Source organism: Lutra lutra, chromosome 1 (genome assembly GCF_902655055.1).
Source record: "Lutra lutra chromosome 1, mLutLut1.2, whole genome shotgun sequence".
In the NCBI taxonomy this organism is placed as follows: Eukaryota; Metazoa; Chordata; class Mammalia; order Carnivora; family Mustelidae; genus Lutra; species Lutra lutra.
This window is the reverse complement of record NC_062278.1, coordinates 142,443,545-142,463,622: the sequence shown is the minus strand read 5'-3', so window position 1 is coordinate 142,463,622 and position 20,078 is coordinate 142,443,545. Positions and strand designations below refer to the sequence as shown.

General features: G+C 43.6%; 1 long non-coding RNA gene across 3 annotated transcripts in view; it reads right to left on the bottom strand.

The window, feature by feature from the left end:
- The window catches only part of LOC125105045 (uncharacterized), a 45,082-nt gene that overhangs the window by 3,835 nt on the left and 21,169 nt on the right, over positions 1–20,078 (bottom strand). For all 3 annotated transcript variants that reach the window (XR_007128793.1, XR_007128792.1, XR_007128794.1), the window contains 2 exons: positions 17,224–17,295; positions 1,368–1,443 (listed from right to left, as the gene is read on the bottom strand). This is a non-coding gene — a long non-coding RNA (uncharacterized LOC125105045). The remainder of the gene's footprint in view (positions 1–1,367; positions 1,444–17,223; positions 17,296–20,078) is intronic.

Genomic DNA, 20,078 nt, shown 5'->3' with positions numbered 1-20,078 from the left:
TTTTATTTTATTATTTTATTTTTAAATTATTTATTTATTTATTTATTTGACAGAGAGAGAGAGAGCTCACAAGTAGTCAGAGAGAAAGAAGGGGAAGCAGGTTCCCCGCTGAGCTGAGACCCCGATGCGGGGGCTGGATCCCAGGACCCTGAGATCATGACCTGAGCCTAAGGCAGAGGCTTAACCCACTGAGCCACCCAGGCGCCCCTGGGGAGCAGGTTTAAAATACATTCAACCAGCGAAGACACAAGCTGCTTCCCAGGGCTCAGACTCCAAATCAGAAAGTTCTTTCCATCTAGTTTTGATTCCTTCCGCTGCAAGGTAAGGAGTAAAATGGGAACTGCCCTGTGCTGAAGTGGTAGACCCCACGTGTTTGGAGAGAGAGCCTCCTGAGGGACTGAGGGCACATGCAGGAGACCCTTAGGGTTCATGGCTTTGGGGCCCTGCAGAGGACCCACGTTTGTGCTGGGCCACAGAATAAGAGGTGGCCTTCCAACTGTGCAAATTCCTTCACAGTTGGCATTGTCTGGTTTTTGTTTTTGCTTTTGTTTTTAAGTCTCTGTGCCCCAGAGCTCAGAACTGTGCCTGGCATAGAGTAGGTATCTGATAAATCTGCTGGATGAATGAATGGATCAGTTAATGAGTTAATGAATGAACAAATACAAGAATGAAATGCAGAAAGAGGATGGGAAGCTGCCTACTAATAGGAATCAGACATCTCCTCCCACCCCTACCGTGGCCAAAGATACCCTCTCTATGCTGCAGCTTCTATCCTAAGATTATTTCTTTGCAGCAGTCTTCAGAGGGCCTCTTTTCTATACTAAGCATCCCTGGGAGGGCTACCTGTTTCATTTAACAGGCTTTGCAAATATGCGGATGCTGGGATATAGGGATGAGTTTTTCTACAGTTTGCCATAATCATTAATACTCTAGCTAAACCAGCTTGCTAAGCTGAGTCCTCTGTCCTTTCGAATATTCCAATGCTGTGTCTTCATCAAGGCTATTTTCCCCAGGGGGTTAGGAGATTTTTGCCTTTGAAAGCCCAAGGATTAGAGAGCAGTCAGTGGAATCTTCCCAGGGAAAGGTCTTTGGGGGGTGACATTGTTTCCCTTGGCAAGAATAGACTAATCTGGAATGGGAAAGAGCGTGACTCCAACAAATTGGAGATTTCCCTGGTTTCCCAAAAACCAGAAGATTTCTTCCCTTCCCTAAACTGGTCAGGGCAGAGGGCACACCTAACCAGAAGGTGACTCAAGAAACATGGGTTTGTACAGAGAAATCTTTTCCCAGTCAGCTCTTCAGTTGACAACCAAGAGGAAGCACTTTTCACCACCTTCACAGCTGCCCTCCCTGTCAACTGTCCTCACCTCTCACGTGGATTCCTGGCTGTGGCCTCCGATCAGCCTCTCTGCTTCTACCCGTGACCTCTTTACTGTTCTGAATCTGCAAATCATAAGTCAGATTAGGTCACTTCTCCAATGGCTTTCCAGCTCTGGGCCGAATCTAAATCTAAATAAATCTACCGGGTCCTATATGAGCTCACAATCCCAGCCACTTTTCTGATTTCATCCTGTTACTTTTCCCCTTGAACAGGCTCCTAGCTGTTTCTTTTTTTTCTTTTCTTTTTCTTTTTTTTTTTAAGATTTATTTATTTATTTGACAGACAGAGATCACAAGTAGGCAGAGAGGCAGGCAGAGAGAGAGGAGGAAGCAGGCTCCCTGCTGAGCAGAGAGCCCGATACAGGGGCTCAATCCCAGGGTCCTGGGATCATGACCCGAGCTGAAGGCAGAGGCTTTAACCCACTGAGCCACCCAGGCGCCCCCCTAGCTGTTTCTTAAATGCACCTGAGTGGCTCAGTAAGTTAAGCAGTTACTTGTCTGACTTGCGATTTCAGGTCATGATCTCATAGTCCTGAGATTAAGCTCCACTTCAGAATGTCGTCAGGCTTCCGGCTCAGCGGGGAGTCTGAGGATTCTCTCCCTCTGTCCCCCACCCGCTGCCCCCCACACCATTCCCACTCTAAAATCAATCAATCTATCAATCTTTTTAAAAAAAGGTACCCAGCACACTTCTGCCTCAGGACCTTTGCTCTTGCTGATCTGTCTGCCAGAACAGATCCATATGCTCCCACTTCCCACCTCCCTCCTCCCCCCTCAAGTCGCTTGCCTCGCTCCCTAACTCCTTTGTTTCTGCTCAAATGTCACCTTGGCCCCTCCCCCCACTGGCCCATCTAAATTAGTTACATCCTCTCCTCCCCAAAATAAACCTTTCCTCACTTTCTGCCCTCGAACCCTGCCTTAATTTTCTTCATAGCTTCTCTTACCACAAGATATTCTCCATATTTATTTATTTATCTCCTTCCCAACTAGAATCTCCATGAGAACAAACATGCTTGTTTAGTTTCATTTACTGCTGTTGTTGAGTACCTAGAACTGTGCCTGAATCCTAATTTTTTTTTTTTTTTGGTGACTATTGAATGATTACTAAAGAACAACAATGGTATAATTTATTTTTCTTTTTTACAGTTCCATTACCATTTTTCCAATAGAGTACCCCCTCTATTATTTTTTATTACAGGGCTTTTCATTTCAAAAACTCAGAATGACTAGGCAGTTGTAAATAGATTGTGAAGTGCAATAAAACATGTAATAATTTTTTTCATTTGCTCCACAAACAAGGCTATGTAATTGCTGGGATCTGATTCTGCCTCACGTGCCTTGAGTTTCTTGGTTTATTTTCAGGAGGGCCAAATATCAGGTGTGTATATGGGAGAACATCTGGCCTTGTTTTTTCAGGTTTCGACTGGACTTTGAGACAGGTTACAGGATCTAAAGATTAAATGCCAGCGTTCAGAACATTCAGAGATTTGAGAGATGACTTTTCTTGACTTAAAAAAAGAAATTGAACCTCCATTATTTCATGTAAAACTCAACATAATAGATATACCGTGTTTCAGTTTCGCTTGCTTCAAAAAAAAATGCAACAAAATGACAATGCAACAACTTTGGTCTGATAATTTCCTCTACATCTTTCTATTATTAAGTATATAATTTCATGAATGTCACCTGTCAAGCGGCATGCCCAAGAAGGAGGGAAGTCATAGCGTGAGCTACATGCTTGCTGGTGGTTCTACCTCTGAAATGACCCCCAGTTACCTCCTTCAAGCCCCTAGTTCAGTATTTGCCAAACTTCACTAAGCAGAAGAGAATCGCCTGGGGAATCTTGTTAAAAGTGTAGAGATTTCCAGGCCCCACCCACATATATCCTGATTCATTACATTTGGAGAGGAGCACAGAGTGGCCTTATAAAGTCTTCACTCCTCCTGAGACACACGGCTGGATCATAACCCACCTGCAGGCAAGAACCACACCCATTCAAAACATACAAAGGCCGCCAGGACACAGGGAGATGGTTCCTCAAAGATTTTGGAACTGAGACAGTTCTCTCTCCTGGAATGGTCTGAGAACCAAGAAAGGAAGGCAGATAGGGGACTGAGGAGAAACAAACACCCAAAGATACTGCACTTTATAATAATAGAGACTGACTCAGAGACTTCCAACATTTCACAAACTTTCCTTTTTCTCTTCTTTCTTTTTTTTTTTTATTATCAGCTTCAAGAGATAACTCTTTTTAATCTTGTCAAGATAAGTTTTAGCATGATAGATTCATAATGATGTCTCCTTTTAAAATTTGAGAATATCTTGACTATCCAATCAATTATAATGGCCCCTTTGGACCCATTATGGTTTTTTTTACTGCTCATTTCTAGCATCAGAGCAGTGAGAGAGGAAGGTGAGTGTAACTCCTCCATCAAAGAAATCTAGTGGCTGATTTTATAGGATTTAGGGGAGCCCTGTGATGCCAACCTGTACACCCCGAGACCTGTTACTGTCCATGAAAATTATTCTGTTAATAGTTGTGATGGGGGTGGTATAATGTTTATGTTGGCTTTCCCCTCCCCATCATTAATCCTATCCTTTATTTTCACTGTTTAAAAAACTCTCAAATGCATGTTTGCATTCATAGACGCTCATTGTTAATAAGAAACAAACAGAGGTGCCTGGGTGGCTCATTTAGTTAAGCGTCTGCCTTCGACTCAGGTCACGATCCCAGAGTCATGGGATCAAGTCCCACATGGGGCTCCCTTCTCGGTGGGGAGTCTGCATCTCCTTCTGCCCACTGCTCCCCCTGCTTGTGCACTCTCTGTCAAATAAATATGTAAAAATCTTAAAAAAAAAAAAAAAGAAAAAGAAAAAGAAACCAACCAACCAAACAGAAGTACCTGAGTCAAAAGAGAAGTTTTCACACCCAAAAGAGCCACGTTTCTAGGTTGGAGCATATCATTCCAGACCATTTGCTATACATTAAACAAACAAACAAACAAACAAGAAGTCCATTAGGGCCAGAAGGGGACTAGTGGTCCACTTTACTCGCCAGAGCTACGGCCAAAACCATTCCACCTTCTTTCTCTCTCAAAGACCTAAATGACTTTGGAAGGTCTTGACAGCTTTCTCTACCCCTTGGCACGGCTCCATGCTGCCATCAACCAGCTGGCTGCTTTCTGCACTTTATTCATTGAGGATTTAATCTCTCAGCTCAACTGTCTTCCTCTCCATTTGACTCCTGTCCTTGTTCTTGGTAGTGGCAGCAAGTGCATCAGGGTCTTTTAGTACCCCAGCTTGTCAGAACTCGTCGCCCCTCCCCACTATCTACTCCCCCCACCCCTCTGCTTGCAGCTCTGACTTGGCAGCACTGTCACTGCCCCAAAGGCTGATTTCCAATCCCCTGTTCATGGACCAGTGTCTTACGTCCTCTCCTGCCTCTTCTCTCTCACACCATGCTTCCTTTCCCTCTGCCCAAGAGTGTCCTCTTACAACTCCCCACTTGGCCAAATCATTCTCATCCTTCAGTATCTTAAAAAAGTCACCTCTTCCAAGGAACTTTCCCTTCCCCAATCATTCTTTCATCCCCCACGTTATTCCTTCATGGAGCTCATCACAATCTGTAATCGTCTTGTTAATGTATGTATTTAATAATCATCTCACATGCCCACTAGAAGGTCATCTTCACTGTGGAATCCCCAACCTCATTCCAGGGCCCAGCATACAGACATTGGTCAACACATTTGCTGAATGAAGGAAGGAAATGAGGTCACACTCGATGTATTTGTTTGTGACTTTTTTGTTTTGTACTACATATGTACAATTTAGAAATCTTTCCACGTCAGAATATGTAGACTGGCCACTTTTTTTTTTTTTTTAAAGATTTTATTTATTTATTTGACAGAGAGAAATCACAAGTAGGCAGAGAGGCAGGCAGAGAGAGAGAGGAGGAAGCAGGCTTCCCGCTGAGCAGAAAGCCCGATGTGGGGCTCAAACCCAGGACCTGGGATCATGACCTGAGCCGAAGGCAGCGGCTCAACGCCCTGAGCCACCCAGGCGCCCCTAGACTGGCCACTTTAAAAAAATGTGACAGCGGTGTGTATGTACATTGTACTTGTATGTACCATGTGTACTTAATTGTGCCTGTACCGTAGGACATGTGGCTTTCCGTTCTTTTGTTGTTTACTATTAAAAAGACTAAGGCAGCAAACTTTCTTCTACATGTATCTCTGTGCATACATGCAAACATTTCTGGAGTTTGGATTACCTAAAGCAGAATCGCTAGGTCAGAGGCTAGGAGCATTTAAAATTGTCATAGGTATTGCCAAATTGCCTTCGAAAAAGAGCTTTGCCTCCAACAGCATGTGAGCTCCTTATGCACCTTCACCAAAAATGTATTTGATTAACCTTTTAAATTTACCAATTTGATAAACAAAAATATATCTTATTTAATTTGTATTTTCTTAGTTAACAATGAAACTGAGGGGCGCCTGGGTGACTCAGTCAGTTAAGCGTCTGACTTCGGCTCAGATCATATCTCAGGGTCCTGGGATGGAGTGCCCGGGTGGGGCTCTGTGCTCAGTGGGGAGTCAGCTTTTCCCTCTGAGCCTCACGTCAGGCTCATGTTCTTTCTCTCAATCTGCTGAGAACATACTAATCTTTTAAAAAAGATTTATGTGTTTATTTGACAGAGAGAGAGAGCACAAGAAAGGCGAGCGGCAGGCAGAGGGAGAGGGAGAAGCAGGCTCCCTGCCCAGAGCCTGACGTGAGACTCAATCCCAGGACCCTGGGATCATGACCTGAGCTGAAGGCAGACGTTCAACAGGCTGAGCCACCCAGATTCCTCTAAATCAATATAATCTTAAAAAAAAAAAAAAGTAAACAAAAAAACCCAAATATTGAAATTGAGCATTTCCATTTATAGACCACTTTTTTTTTTTTTTATATGAATGACCTATAATTATCCTTTGCCCATTTTTCTAGCAGGAAGTTTGTTTTTTCATTTACTGATTTATAGAATCTCTTTGCTTGTTATAGATAATAATCCTTTCTCTTTTTAAAAAAAGATTTACTTATTTATTGGAGAGAGGGAGAGAGCATGAGCGGGAGGGAGAGAGACCCACAAGAGGACTCCACACTGAGCACAGGGCCGTGCATTGGGCTCCATCTCACAACTCTGAGATCAGGACCTGAGCTGGAACCAAGAGTCGGAAGCTTGCTTAACTAACTGCACCACCCAGGTTCCCTGGATAATAATCCTTTCTTTACTTACTTTCACATACTTTCTCCTTGTCCGTTATTGGTCTGCTAACTGTGACCATCTGAGGAGACTCGAAATACATAATTAAGGCTTTCTTCCCATTCTTGTACCAATTTAGATGACTTTCTCCTGCACTACTGATTTTCCTCAAGTATCTGGTAAAGTTGTTTTTTTTTGTTTATATTTGTAGATGATGGTCTAGATCGAGTAAGACACTCCCTGTACACATGCCGGCCAATGCATGTTCTGACAAGGTGAGTTTTTGCTCCAGTGACTGTGAGAGAGACCAGAGAGGTAGGGAGTGCCACTAGGTGGCCTTTCCTTTCCAGTGTCTTCTAGATATGGAGCTCCCTGTTCCTCACTGCGGCAGAGCTTACCTGGGCCATTACCCAAGAAGTCCTGGGTCCAGTCTCCCCTCAGGGAGTTTTATGCAGAGAACCTTCCTTTTTACAACCAGGTTCTAACAGGTTTTCCTGAGGGCGATATTCCAGAGTCAGCCTCTGACAAGCAAAGCCAAGTTTTGCTGCCTTTTAAAAGTTGTCAAGTTGTCTACCCACGGCTCAATCCTTTCCCCAGCTCTTGTTGCCTCTTTTCTTGGGGGTTTTCCATGATACTTCTGGGAAATTTCACTTTTGGGGGAAGACGCTTTCTTTGGGTTCCATAGGGCTGAGTCCAGTTTTATGAGATATTGCTGTTCCTCTCACTTTAAAATTCCTTACTGCTCTCATCTCTTGGTGGCACCCCATCTAGCTCCCAGCACGGCACAGGCTCACAGGATTGTTATAATTCCTCTGCCACTTCAGTGGGGCTTAGGTGGGGAAGAGTTAGAAACACATGCTGAGTCAGCTTTCATGAACCAAAGCCCCTAGAAGATGTTGAACTTTGCAAATTAACTATTTTTACTTCAAGTAGAATAGAGAACACTGAAAAGTACAGTGACAGCAGTTAGCTCCGTAGCTCAGAGGTTAGAGCGCTGGTCTTGTCAAAGTACAATTATGGAGAACAATAACCACAGTGAAGTTTTTTAAGCTAAAAAAAAAAAAATCCACCTTCAGAATTAAAATGAAATTACTTTATGGGAATTCCTTTCGGTCCATTTCTAACACAGATGGCCCACCCAAACCCTTCTATATGTTATAGTCTTCCCTGCCTCACCACACGGGCTTGGGTTTGAAAGTCCCTGGAGGTGAAGACATTGATGCTGCCTCGATTAAAAATTGCACCCCACAAACTGACAAGGAATTCCTGAGGTGTGACCTCCCTGAGGAGTGGCTAATACAGAAGCAGAACGCAGGCGGCTCTGTAGGACTTCTACCAGATTCATGGCTCCGTGAGAGGCAGGGATGCAATCAGATTTCTTTCCACGTCCACAGAATCTGCAGGGTGCCTGGCACCGAATGGATACATGAAACCCCTCTCAAACTGCGCACTTCGATTTATGACCGGGTTGCAGATTTGTGAGCAAAATACATGTTGTTGTTTTAAGTCACAATGTCTTATGGTCATTGTGATGCTGTGATAGATAACTAGCACAGACGTATTGAGATTCTATTAGTTTACCGGTGACTGGGTAGAAAGCAAATCTCCCAGGGAGAAAGACAGGGAGGAGAGAGATTCCTGGCTCCCGAAGGGGCGGTGTGCCACTGAGCAGGAGGCTAGAACTGCTGGGCCGGGCAGTCTGGGTCTGTGGCAGCCAGCTGGGGGCAGGAGGGTGCTAGGTGCAGGGAAAAGACTGACAGCGGGGAGCCCATTTTCAGCTCTTAGACCCAAAGAAGCAGTGTTCATGTCCCCTGCACGGAGACGTTCTGCTCAGTCCTTTGTAGCAGAATAGCCAGTATCTAGTAAGCTGTTTTTATGTGCTAGCTACTTGATAGGTCTCTGCATCCACAATCTCTAATCCTTTTAGCCACTCTAGTAGTAGGCATTATTTTATTTCTTTCATTCTAATTATGGGGAAATTGAGGCCGGGAGACTTTAAGCAAGCTACCAGAGGTCCTGGAAGTTGGAAGTGGCAGAGCCAGGATTCAAATGGGATTCTGTTTAATAGTGAAACTTCTAGAGTGCCTGGGAGGCTCAGTCAGGTGAGCAGCTGCCTTCAGCACAGGTCATGATCCCAGGGTCCTGGGATCGAGTCCTGCCTGCATCAGTCTCCCTGCTCTGTAGGGAGTCTGCTTCTCCCTCTGTCCCTCCCCAACCTGCTCGTGTGCTCACTCTCTCTCTCTCTCTCAAAAAAAATAAATAAAATCTTTTAAGAAATGAAATCCTTATTCATTGCTGACCACTTTGACAAGTTACTGAATGGCTCTCAGCCTCAGTTTCCTCATCTGTACCAGGGGTGTAGTAATAGTTCTCATTTTGGAGAGAGGACAGAATAAGATGTGTTAGACCTAAGCTGTCTGTTATGACAGCCATTATCATATGTGACTATAGAGTAAAACATGGACAGTCCAAACTGAGACATGTGAAGTGTAAAACACAGATCAGGTTTCATAGAGTTCGTATTAAAAAAAGACTGCAAACTATGTCATGAGATTTTTATATTGGTTACATGTTGAAATGATAACGTGTTTTAAAAATGTTATTAAAATGAAGCTTACCTGTTCCTATTTACCTTTTAAAATAGGACTGCTAGGGGCGCCTGGGTGGCTCAGTGGGTTAAGCCGCTGCCTTCGGCTCAGGTCATGATCTCAGGGTCCTGGGATCGAGTCCCACATCGGGCTCTCTGCTCAGCAAGAAGCCTGCTTCCCTCTCTCTCTCTCTCTGCCTTCCTCTCTGTCTACTTGTGATCTCTCTCTGTCAAATAAAAAAAAAAATAAAATAAAATAGGACTGCTAAAAAGTGTATTATTACATATGTGGTTTGCATTGCATTTCTACTGGACAGCTCTGAATTAAACCCTTAGTGTGAGAACATTAGGAGGTGGCCGTTATTGCCCACACAGCTCAGCTTAGCAAGTCCCTTATCAGCATGTCCCGTATTTGCCACTCTACCATTTCTTTCTCTTCCTTGGGTTGCCTACTTTTTGTATATGAGTCCATTTATTTGTTTAAGATTTATTTATTTATTTGAGAGAGAAAGAGTGGAGGGGGAGGCACAGAGGGAAAGGAAAAGAGAGAATCCTGAGTAGATTCCAAGCTGACTGTGGAGCCCAAAGTGGGGGCTTAATCCCCTGACCCAGAGACCACAACCCAAAGCTAAACCAAGAGTCAGATGCTTAACTAGCTGAGCCACCCAAAGTGCCCCTCTACATGACCTCATCTCATCTACACAATAGCCATTCTGCAATTTGATGATTGTAAAAAAAAAAGTCTTCTTTCCCATATTTGAGGATACTCTTTCTCGTACTCATTCTTCCTGCAGTTAGTGGTGAAAGCCTTCTGTGAAAAAGGCATGTGGAGTTTTCTACAAGAGCAGAAAGGAGGGGTACCCAGCTGGCTCAGTTGGTAGAGCATGTGACCCTTGATCCAGGGGCTGTGAGTTTGAGCCCCACACTGGGTGTAGAATTTAAAAAATACAATATAAGACAATAGCAGTAAGGAAAGGAAAGCTGGGAAGACAGCTCTAGGCTTGAGAGGCAGGGAGCTGGAGAGGACGGTGCTAGAAGGAAAGAAGAAAGAAAGCGTCTAAATGCCTGGACCTGAGGACAAGGTAAAGGAGAGATGACCTTTTTGCAAGAGGAAGACCTGGGTACCTTTCAGTTAATCATAATCCTGAAGAGGGTCCGTATCAGGACCTTCCAGGGAGCAAGCTGGCCTCTGAGTGGAGGGCTAGAGCTGCACGCAGACCTGAGTCCTTCCTGCAAATCCAGATGAGCTGCGGTGAAAAGCCAATGAAGCTAACTTCTGTTCTCATTAGGTTCATGGCTGCACAGGAGGATTTCAGGTAATGACCCGTGGGTTCACCATGAGGGCTGCACTAGATTTTAAGGTAAAACAGAGATTTTTACATAAAATTGTTCTTTCCACAAGCTGAGACTGGAATGTTCAGAAAACTATGAACACCATTATTCCTCCTAATTCTCAGTCTTACAAAATTGGATTCTTTTTGTTATGTGATAATAGGGGACGCTGCTCTGTTTGTATGTTCAAGATACTGATTCTAATTCCCTGTCACTAGGAGAACAAAGTGGACTTTTCTGGAATGAATCATGCTTTACAGAAAGGAATCACATGCTTTCCTTGGGAAATTTGCAACCTCACACTCCGTCCCAGAGGGACAAAGGATAATGATTTCATGTTGTCTGGCTACTTACTCCCTAGTGGTTCTGAAACATGGGTTTTCCTTTGAAAGGAAAGATGCCTTGTCCTTTCTAAAGGACATCACACGGCTCTCTGTGGCACGGTTCAGCCCTGGCATCCACCACAAAGACATTTGTGTGTCCTTTGGGGCTTTGCGCCAGGCATGCAGACTGCCCAAACTTTCTGCCCATCTGCCGCATGGAGGGCAAAGCCACGGCTTCTGCCAGCCCAAGGCAACAGGAACACTATTCAAGAACAAAGACAGCCATTGCTCCTGTTTCAAGCAGCCCATGCACTGCCTAGGTATGAGCCTCGGATCACCCCATGCCCTCTGGCTGGCCCAGGCCCTCTGGCTGCCCCCCTCCAGGCATTTAGGTATAGAGGAGTGAGGGTAAAACAAGGTGTGGTCTCACGAGCATGACATGGGGCTGATGAGGAAGGTCTTCTTTGCTGGGGTGGCCTTGGCGGTGGTGGCAAATTCTGTGGGCTGAGCAGTGGGCCCTTTTTAACAGTGCCTGAGAAAGCTACCTCCTCCCTGCACCTTTTTTTTTTTAAGATTTTATTTATTTATTTGACAGAGAGAGATCACAAGTAGATGGAGAGGCAGGCAGAGAGAGAGAGAGGGAAGCAGGATCTCCGCCGAGCAGAGAACCCAATGCGGGACTCGATCCCAGGACCCTGAGATCATGACCTGAGCCGAAGGCAGCGGCTTAACCCACTGAGACACCCAGGCGCCCATCCCTGCACCTTTTTGATCCCTGCTAATCCAAAGTTGAGGATCCTGGTGGGCATCCCCAAATTGGGGAAGCCATTCATCCAGAAGTTATGACAGTTGGCTCTGGAGTGATTTGCAGTTCTAATCTTGGCTCTGTTAGTTACTTTGGCAAGTTGCTTTTCTTTCTGCCAAGCCCCCCACCCCGCCCCCGCCCCCATAAGTCTACCCTAAGGGAAGGAGTCAGCGTAGTTAGTGATTTGAGAGGCACAGGCACAGGCCTGAGAAAAGGGACAGCAGACAACTGTTTACTCCATTCAGGCTGCTGTAATGGAATACCATTCAATGGGTAGCTTCTACACAACAGAAACTTATTTTTCACAGTTCTGGAGGCCGAGAAGTCCAAGATCAAGGTGATTGAAGATTCAGTATCTGGTGAGAGCCTGCTCTTGGCTCACAGATGGCTGGCCATGTTCTCGTTGTGTCCTCACATGGCAGAAGGGAGGGAGAAGCTCTTTGGGAAAACTTTTTTTTTTTTAAAATTGAGGTATAATTGGTATATAGTATTGTATTAGTTTTAGGTGCACAACAGAATGATTTGATATGTGCATATATTGGAAAGGATGACCACAATAAGTTTAGTTAACATCCATCACTACACATAGTAACACATTTTTTTTTTGTTCTGGTGAGAACATTTCAGTCTATTCTCTTAGCAACTCTCCAATATACAACACAGTGTTGTTAACTATATCGTTAACCATGCTGTACACTATATCCCTAGGATTTGTTTATCTTATAACTGGACATTTGTATGAGGCTCCTTTTTTTTTTTTAAGATTTTATTTATTTATTTGACAGAGAGAGACATAGCAAGAGAGGGAACACAAACAGGGGGAGTGGGAGAGGGAGAAGCAGGCTTCCTACAGAGCAGGGAGCCTGATATGCAGCTCGATCCCAGGACCCTGGGATCATGACCTAAGCCGAAGGCAGATGCTTAATGACTGAGCCACCCAGGTGTCTCTAAAAAGATAAATTATTAAGCCAGCTACCACAGTGGGCAACAGAAGAGCCAGCCTGTAGGTAACTCCAGAAAGCAGTATAGAGGGGTGCCTGAGTGGCTGAGTTGTTAAGCATCTGCCTTCGGTTCAGGTCATGATCTGAGGGTTCTGGGATCGAGCCCTGAATCGGGCTCCTTGCTCAGTGGGGAGTCTGCTTCTCCCTCTGCCTGCTCTGCCTGCTGCTCCCCCTGCTAGTGCGCTCTCTCTTTCTGGCAAATAAATAAAATCTTAAAAAAGAAAAAGAAAGTTGTATAGAACACAGAGGTCACAGTCATCCTGGCCAAGAGGTGAGGGATCTGGGGTACTTACACCCCATACGTCAGTCACATGTGAAGAGCCTCCCAAGGTGGGGGGTCAACTCTCAGACATTTCTGACTTGTCATGTTCACGGGCAAAGTGGATTTTCACAGCCCAAAGGCTTAGGCTCACAAAAATACAAAGATATAGGGGGTAGCCTTTGGGAGCCAGTCTGAAGTACACCAAAATGTTCAGGGGTTCTGAGTGGAGCAATGGCAACATTTGCTATACCCTCTAAGAATCATGTTATATTTTGAAAGGTGAGTATTGGAGCACCTGGGTGTCTCAGTTGTTAAGAGTCTGCCTTTGGCTCAGGTCATGATCCCAGAGTCCTGGGATTGAGTCCCACATTGGGCTCCCTGCTGAGCGGGAAGCCTGCTTCTCCCTCTCCCACTCCCCCTGCTTGTGTGCCCTCTCTTGCTGTGTGTGTCTCTCTGTCAAATAAATAATTAAAATCTTAAAAAAAAAGAAAAGGGGGCGCCTGGGTGGCTCAGTGGGTTAAAGCCTCTGCCTTCAGCTCAGGTCATGATCCCAGGGTCCTGAGATCGAACCCCACATCGTGCTCTCTGCTCAGCAGGGAGCCTGCTTCCTCCTCTCTCTCTGCCTGCCTCTCTGCCTACCTGTGATCTCTGTCAAATAAATAAAATCTTAAAAAAAAAAAAAGAAAAGTAGTGTAATCATAAAATCAAGCTTTTATCTTGAAATGATGGATGAAATAAAATATAAATTACATTACATATATAAAAATTGCATAACATACATATAAATTTCACCATATAAAAGGGAACACAACATGCCTTAAAATTTCATATTACACAATTATTTACATATAATTATTTTTGCATGTGATTTATGAATAATTTTTTCTTTATTGTGCTATATTCTACCTTTTCTATGGTGAACATGTAAATAGTACATATACTTAAATAGTACAAAATAATAACTGTTTTTAAAATTACATCATGGCTGGCAGGCCTAGAAATGTAACCAGATAGGGGCGCCTGGGTGGCTCAGTGGGTTAAGCCGCTGCCTTCGGCTCAGGTCATGATCTCAGGGTCCTGGGATCGAGCCCTGCATCGGGCTCTCTGCTCAGCAGGGAGCCTGCTTCCTCCTCTCTCTCTGCCTGCCTCTCTGCCTGCTTGTGATCTCTCTCTGTCAGATAAATAAATAAAATCTTTAAAAAAAAAAAAAAGAAATGTAACCAGATATAAGCTTTTTTGTTTTGTTTTGTTTTTTTAATTTAGAAAGCAATGACCTAAAACACCCATTGACTCCCTTTCTTGGGCTTCCTACTCATGTGTTTTTCTCAGGAGCCTGGGGCCTCATCTTTCCTAGAAAGAGGCACTGAAAACATGAGTGGATCAGTGCACTTATTCCAAGCTACTGTGAAATTATTAGAATCTGAGCCTGCATTCTGTTAGGCGATAAAAAAAAAAAAAAAAAACAATTCTTTTTGCAGTAAAATAGGTGATTCTAATAGTAAAATCAATCCAAAATTATGAAAATCAGGCAAATCATAGAATGGAAACTATCTTTTCAAATATCTGAGGCATAATCATGTGTTCTTTAATTATGTTATATTTTATCATTTTGCTAGCACTCAAAATTAGTAAAGTGACAGAGTGAGAGAAATACTTGGAAGTTGCACAAGAAATATATTTTTGTCGGTGTGCCTTTTTCCCCCCTCCTTTTGACAATTCATGATGGAGACAATAAAGATTAGTCACATGTGGGAAAGTGACTAGGGGAGGCCAAGTGCACTCACAGTCATACAACACAGCTTAACCATGTTTCCAACATGGGTACTTACTTGTCAGTGTTCTCTCAGGTCATTTAAATTCTAGTTTTATCCTGATAATCCAAAGAATCAGTCCATTAAAGATATTCAACTAAAGAAAAACCTATTATCATTTGAGAAGCACAAAATATTGAAACAGGTTTTTTTTTTTAAAAGATTTTATTTGTTTATTTGACAGAGAGAGATCACAAGTAGACAGAGAGGCAGACAGAGAGAGAGAGAGGGAAGCAGGCTCCCCGCTGAGCAGAGAGCCCAATGCGGGACTCGATCCCAGGACCCTGAGATCATGACCTGAGCCGAAGGCAGCGGCTTAACCCACTGAGCCACCCAGGCGCCCCTGAAACAGGTTTTATAACAAAAATCTATGCATTAGCCTGTATATTATTTCCATTCTCTGCAGTTGAATATTCCAGACTCATTAGCTCTACTGTTTGCAAGACAGTTTAACAACTGCTTGGTTTCAATGGCCAAAATGATTATATTCTATCCTCTATTCTCATATAGCTTTCTCTTGTGTTCAGCTTACAAAATTGATAAATTTTGTAAATTGATAAAAGAAATAGTTAATATAATGGGCAGAATCAGTACTCTAGAATTTGGGGAACTTGGAACCTGTCACCCCCCAAAAAGCAATGAGTTCTTTGGGTAGGAAGTATCATAAATTTTTGGGTAGGAAGTATCATAAATTTACTTCATAAATGAAGTATCATAAACTGGGAACTTCCTACCCAATGAGTTCTTTGGGTAGGAAGTATCATAAATTTATAAATTCATAAATCATGAATTCTGATAAATATCATAGCTTTCCCTGGACTAAGTAGAGATGGAATGAAATGAACAGGTGACAAAAATAGCAGCTGGCGTTAAAAAAAATGATTTTATGAACTAGTTTTGTTAGACCTTAAAAACACCATTTGTGGGGCACCTGGGTGGCTCAGTGGGTTAAAGCCTCTGCCTTCAGCTCAGGTCATGATCTTGGGGTCCTGGGATTGAGCCCCTCGTCATAGAGCTCTCTGCTTCATGGGGAGCCTGCTTCTTCCTCTCTCTCTGCTTGCTTCTCTGCCTACTTGTGCTCTCTCTCTCTGTCAAATAAATAAATAAAATATTAAAAAAAAACCCCACCATTTGTTATTATTAAATACAAAAAAAAATGGTAGTTCTACAGTGGAGAAACCTGGCAGACACTACCTGAACCAAGTGATTAAAGTGGACATCTTCAGTAATGGGACAAATTGATGTGATGCATCAAGAAGGATGCCTCACTGTGGGCTATTCCTGCCAGAAATGCATAACCTGAATCATGAGGAACATCAGACAGACCCAAACTGAGAGACAGTCCACAAAACAGCAGGCCTACACTCTTCAAAAATGGCAATGTCAGGAAAGACCAAAAAGAAAAAAAGAAAAAGAATTTAAAGACTGAAAGACGGTTCCAGATTAAAGGAGAATAAAGAGACTTGACAACTAAATGCATGGTACAATCCTAGATCCTGAATTGAGAGGAAAATTGCTGTGAATGACATTGCTGGGAAATTGGCAAAAATTGCATGTGGACTGTAGCTTAGATAATAGTATTGCATTAATGTTAAATTTCCTCAATTTGATAATTTTATCAGAGTTATGTAAGATGTCTTTGTTCTTAGGAGATGCATGCTGAAATATTTGGTTGGCATAAATAGTTCAGAAAAAGAAAAAAATATATATCTATGTATATTTCCATAAGACTTAGTGCTGTTTTTAAAAATGAGGTAAAATTCACATAACATGAAGTTAACCATTTAAAGGTATACAATTCAGGGACACTGAATACATTCACATTAATATGCAAACACTACCTCTATCCAGTTCCAAAACATTTCACCAGCCCAAAAGAAAATTTTACACCCATTTTCCTTTTTTACTTTTTCTTTTTAATGTAAGCTCGATGTACAGTGGGGGGACACTGGACAAGATCAAGAGTCTCGTGCCCTACCAACTGAGCCAGCCAGGGTTCTAAAAACCTCATACCCATTAAACAGTTACTTCTCATTTTCATCCTCCCCCTGAGTCCCTGGCAACCACCACTTTAATTTCTGTATCTACAGATTTATCTATTCTGGATATTTCTTAAAAATAGGATAACATACTATGTGGCTGGCTTCTTTTACTTATCACAGTGTTTTTGACATTCTTCCACACCGTAGAATGTATCAGAACTTCATTTTGGGACGCCTGGGTGGCTCAATCAGTTAAGCATCTGCTTTCAGCTCAGGTCATGATCCCAGGGTCCTGGGATGGAGCCTCACACCAGGCTCCTCCTCAGCGGGGAGCCTGCTTCTCCTTCTCCCTCTGCTTCTCCCTGCTGCTCGTGCCCTCTTTCTCTCTAGCTCTTTCTCTCTCAAATAAGTAAAATCTTAAGGAAAAAAAAAGAACATCGTATCTTTTTATGGTTGACTAATATTCCATTGTATATATATATACTACATTTTGCTTACCCATGTATCCATCAACGGATATGTGGGTTGTTTTTCCCTACTGTGAAGTCTTCAGTTCTTCTGGGCACATATCTAGGAGTGGAATTGCTAGTTCATACGGTAAAGTCCTGTTTAACTTTCTAAGAAACTGCCAAATTGGTTTTCAAAGCATCTACATCATTTTACTATTTATACTGTTCTTTGAAATTATTTCAAAGTAAAAAGTTAAAAAAGAGTGTGTGTACCTAGGTGGAAGGGAAAGGAAACATAAAATCACAAAAGTAGGAGAGTAGTGACAGATCCATCCAACAGAGTGGACCTGCCTGTGGATGGGGGACCCTTCAGGTGCCAGGAAGGGGAGACGCCAGAGTGGAAATTTCTTCAAGGGATGACACAGTTTGAAAGTGCCATACCAAACTCCTCCATGACCAGAAACCCAGCCCCAGGCAGGTGGAGGAAACCACAGTGTGCCCAGACTTTCTCTTCTCCTTTGGGGTGTCATTAGCAGCTCTATGTGGGCACAACTGCTCTGAAGGCATGAGTGAGCATGCTTTTGGAACTTAGCGTTTCTAAACAGGCATCCATGGGAAACTGCAGAAGTCGGCCTGACTGCCATGTGAGGGGGACCCTCGTATGTAAAACGAGGCTAATGCCCGTCTCATATGGTTGTTCTGATAGTGAAAGAACACTAATGTGGCAAAAGTCTAGCAAAGACTGTACAACATGGACAGACCCTGAGGATTATAATTAAGGCCTCTAAATTCAGTTCCCATCAGCCTGTTAGTTACTCCTGCTGCTCAGAGTGTGGTTCCCCAACCAGCCACATGGGGAACCCCTGGGAGCTTGTGAGAAATCCAGATGCTCAGGTCCAACCAGCTGGCTGACCCAGAGTCTGCACTTCAACAAATCCCCAGATTTTGGCATGCACGTTAAGGTTGAAGAAGAGCTGCTCTAATGCTCTGTTTCCTAAACTTTTCTAATTTAACAGCCACCTGGGACTGGTAATTAGAGAACCCCCTTTCCCATGTCTTCCTACAGTAGAGCTGAATTCAGTGAGTCTAGGATGAGGCCCTGGAATGTGAATTTTTAACAAGCCTCCTGGTGAGTCTTCTGGTCAGGTAATTTTAGTAAGCAATACTTTAAGTGCATAGTTTTATTTTTTGTAAGATTTTATTTATTTATTTATTTATTTGAGAGAGAGAGCATGAGCTGGGGCAAGGGCAGGGGCAGAGGGAGAAGCAGGTTTCTCTGCTGAGCAAGGATCCTGATGTGGGGCTCCAATCCCAGGACCCGGGGATCATGACCTGGGCTGAAATCAAGAGTCAGACGCTTAACTGACTGAGCCACCTAGGTGCCCCTAAATGTATAATTTTTTTTTAAAGATTTTATTTATTTATTTGACAGAGAGAAGTCACAAGTAGGCAGAGAGGCAGGCAGAGAGAGAGGGAAGCAGTCTCCCCGCTGAGCAGAGAGCCTGATGCGGGGCTCTATCCCAGGACCCTGGGATCATGACCTGAGCCGAAGGCAGAGGCTTTAACCCACTGGGCCACCCAGGCACCCCTAAATGTGTAATTTTGAACACAAAGGGGGAAATGGATCTTCTGGAAAGAGAGAAAGAGATTGTAAACATATGTTAGGAGGATTGAGTATTACTAGCTCAAGGAATGCCCTGGGGCTTCAAGGGAGACTCTTAGCCTCAGGATCTGACATTTTTCTCCCACTGCGGACAGAGTTTTATGGAGACTCCGCTCTTTCTGAACACAATGTTCTTCCCCCTTAATCCTAATACTACAGAGGACCATACTAATCTCTGTGGCTGCAGAAAAGAAACGGGCTCTGAGAAGATAAGTAGTGGCCCACAGTCCCTCAGCCAGGAAGTAGTATTAGGACCTGAATTCTGACCAGTTTCCTTCTGCCTGCCATGATGCGAAGCAGTCTGGACCTGTCATGTACACCCCATCCAATGTGGCAGCCTGAGCCCACTAGAAGCTCTCCCGCCTGGCTTCCTTCCATCTTCCCTTCTCTTCTGTCTGGGCCACTGTGGGTGAGGAAGCAGAGAACACTCCTGTTCTGGGCTGGAGGGCTTGGTCTGGCTCCCTGTCCTGGTTATCTCACTTTTCTAAACCTGAGTTTCCCTAACTGTAAAATGGGAATTATTTTAAGGAAGTGTGAAAGGAAGGATATTCTTTGAGGATGAAAGAAAAAACTGTGAAGATTCAGTATAAAACACATCAGAGTTCCTGGCATAATAGTATATCCTCAATTAACAGTTGCTATTTCTGTCATTATTTTATTGTAGGGGCAGCAATAAAGGATATTTAGAGATGAAAATGAAACAGCTGCTAGCTTGTGGTACCTACTTGTATATAGAGTAGGAGTAATTCCTCAAAGACAGACTTGCCCGTAATTTTGGTATGTCTGTTTTCAGGCAATTTTGGTTTGCAAGATATATTTGTTTCCTGGAGCTTCTGTTTCAAATTGCCACAAACCTCATGGCTTAAAACAACAGAAATTGGAGCACCTGGGTAGCTCACTGGGTTAAGCCTCTGCCTTTGGCTTGGCTCATGGTCTCAGGGTCCTGGGATAGAGCCCCGCATCGGGCTCTCTGCTCAGCCAGGAGCCTGCTGCCTCCCCCCCTTTCTCTGCCTGCCTCTCTGCCTACTTGTGCTCTCTCTCTTTGTCAAGTAAATTAAAAACAAAACAAAACAGAAATTAATTCTCTCACAGTTCTAGAAGCCGGAAGTCCAAAAGTGAAGCATTGGCAGGCCTGTGCCCCCTCCAGAGGCTCTGGGGGACTATCCTTCCTTGCCTCTTCTAGCTTCTGGTGGTTCCTGGCATCCCTTGACTTGTGGCAGTGTAACAAGTCAATCTCTGCC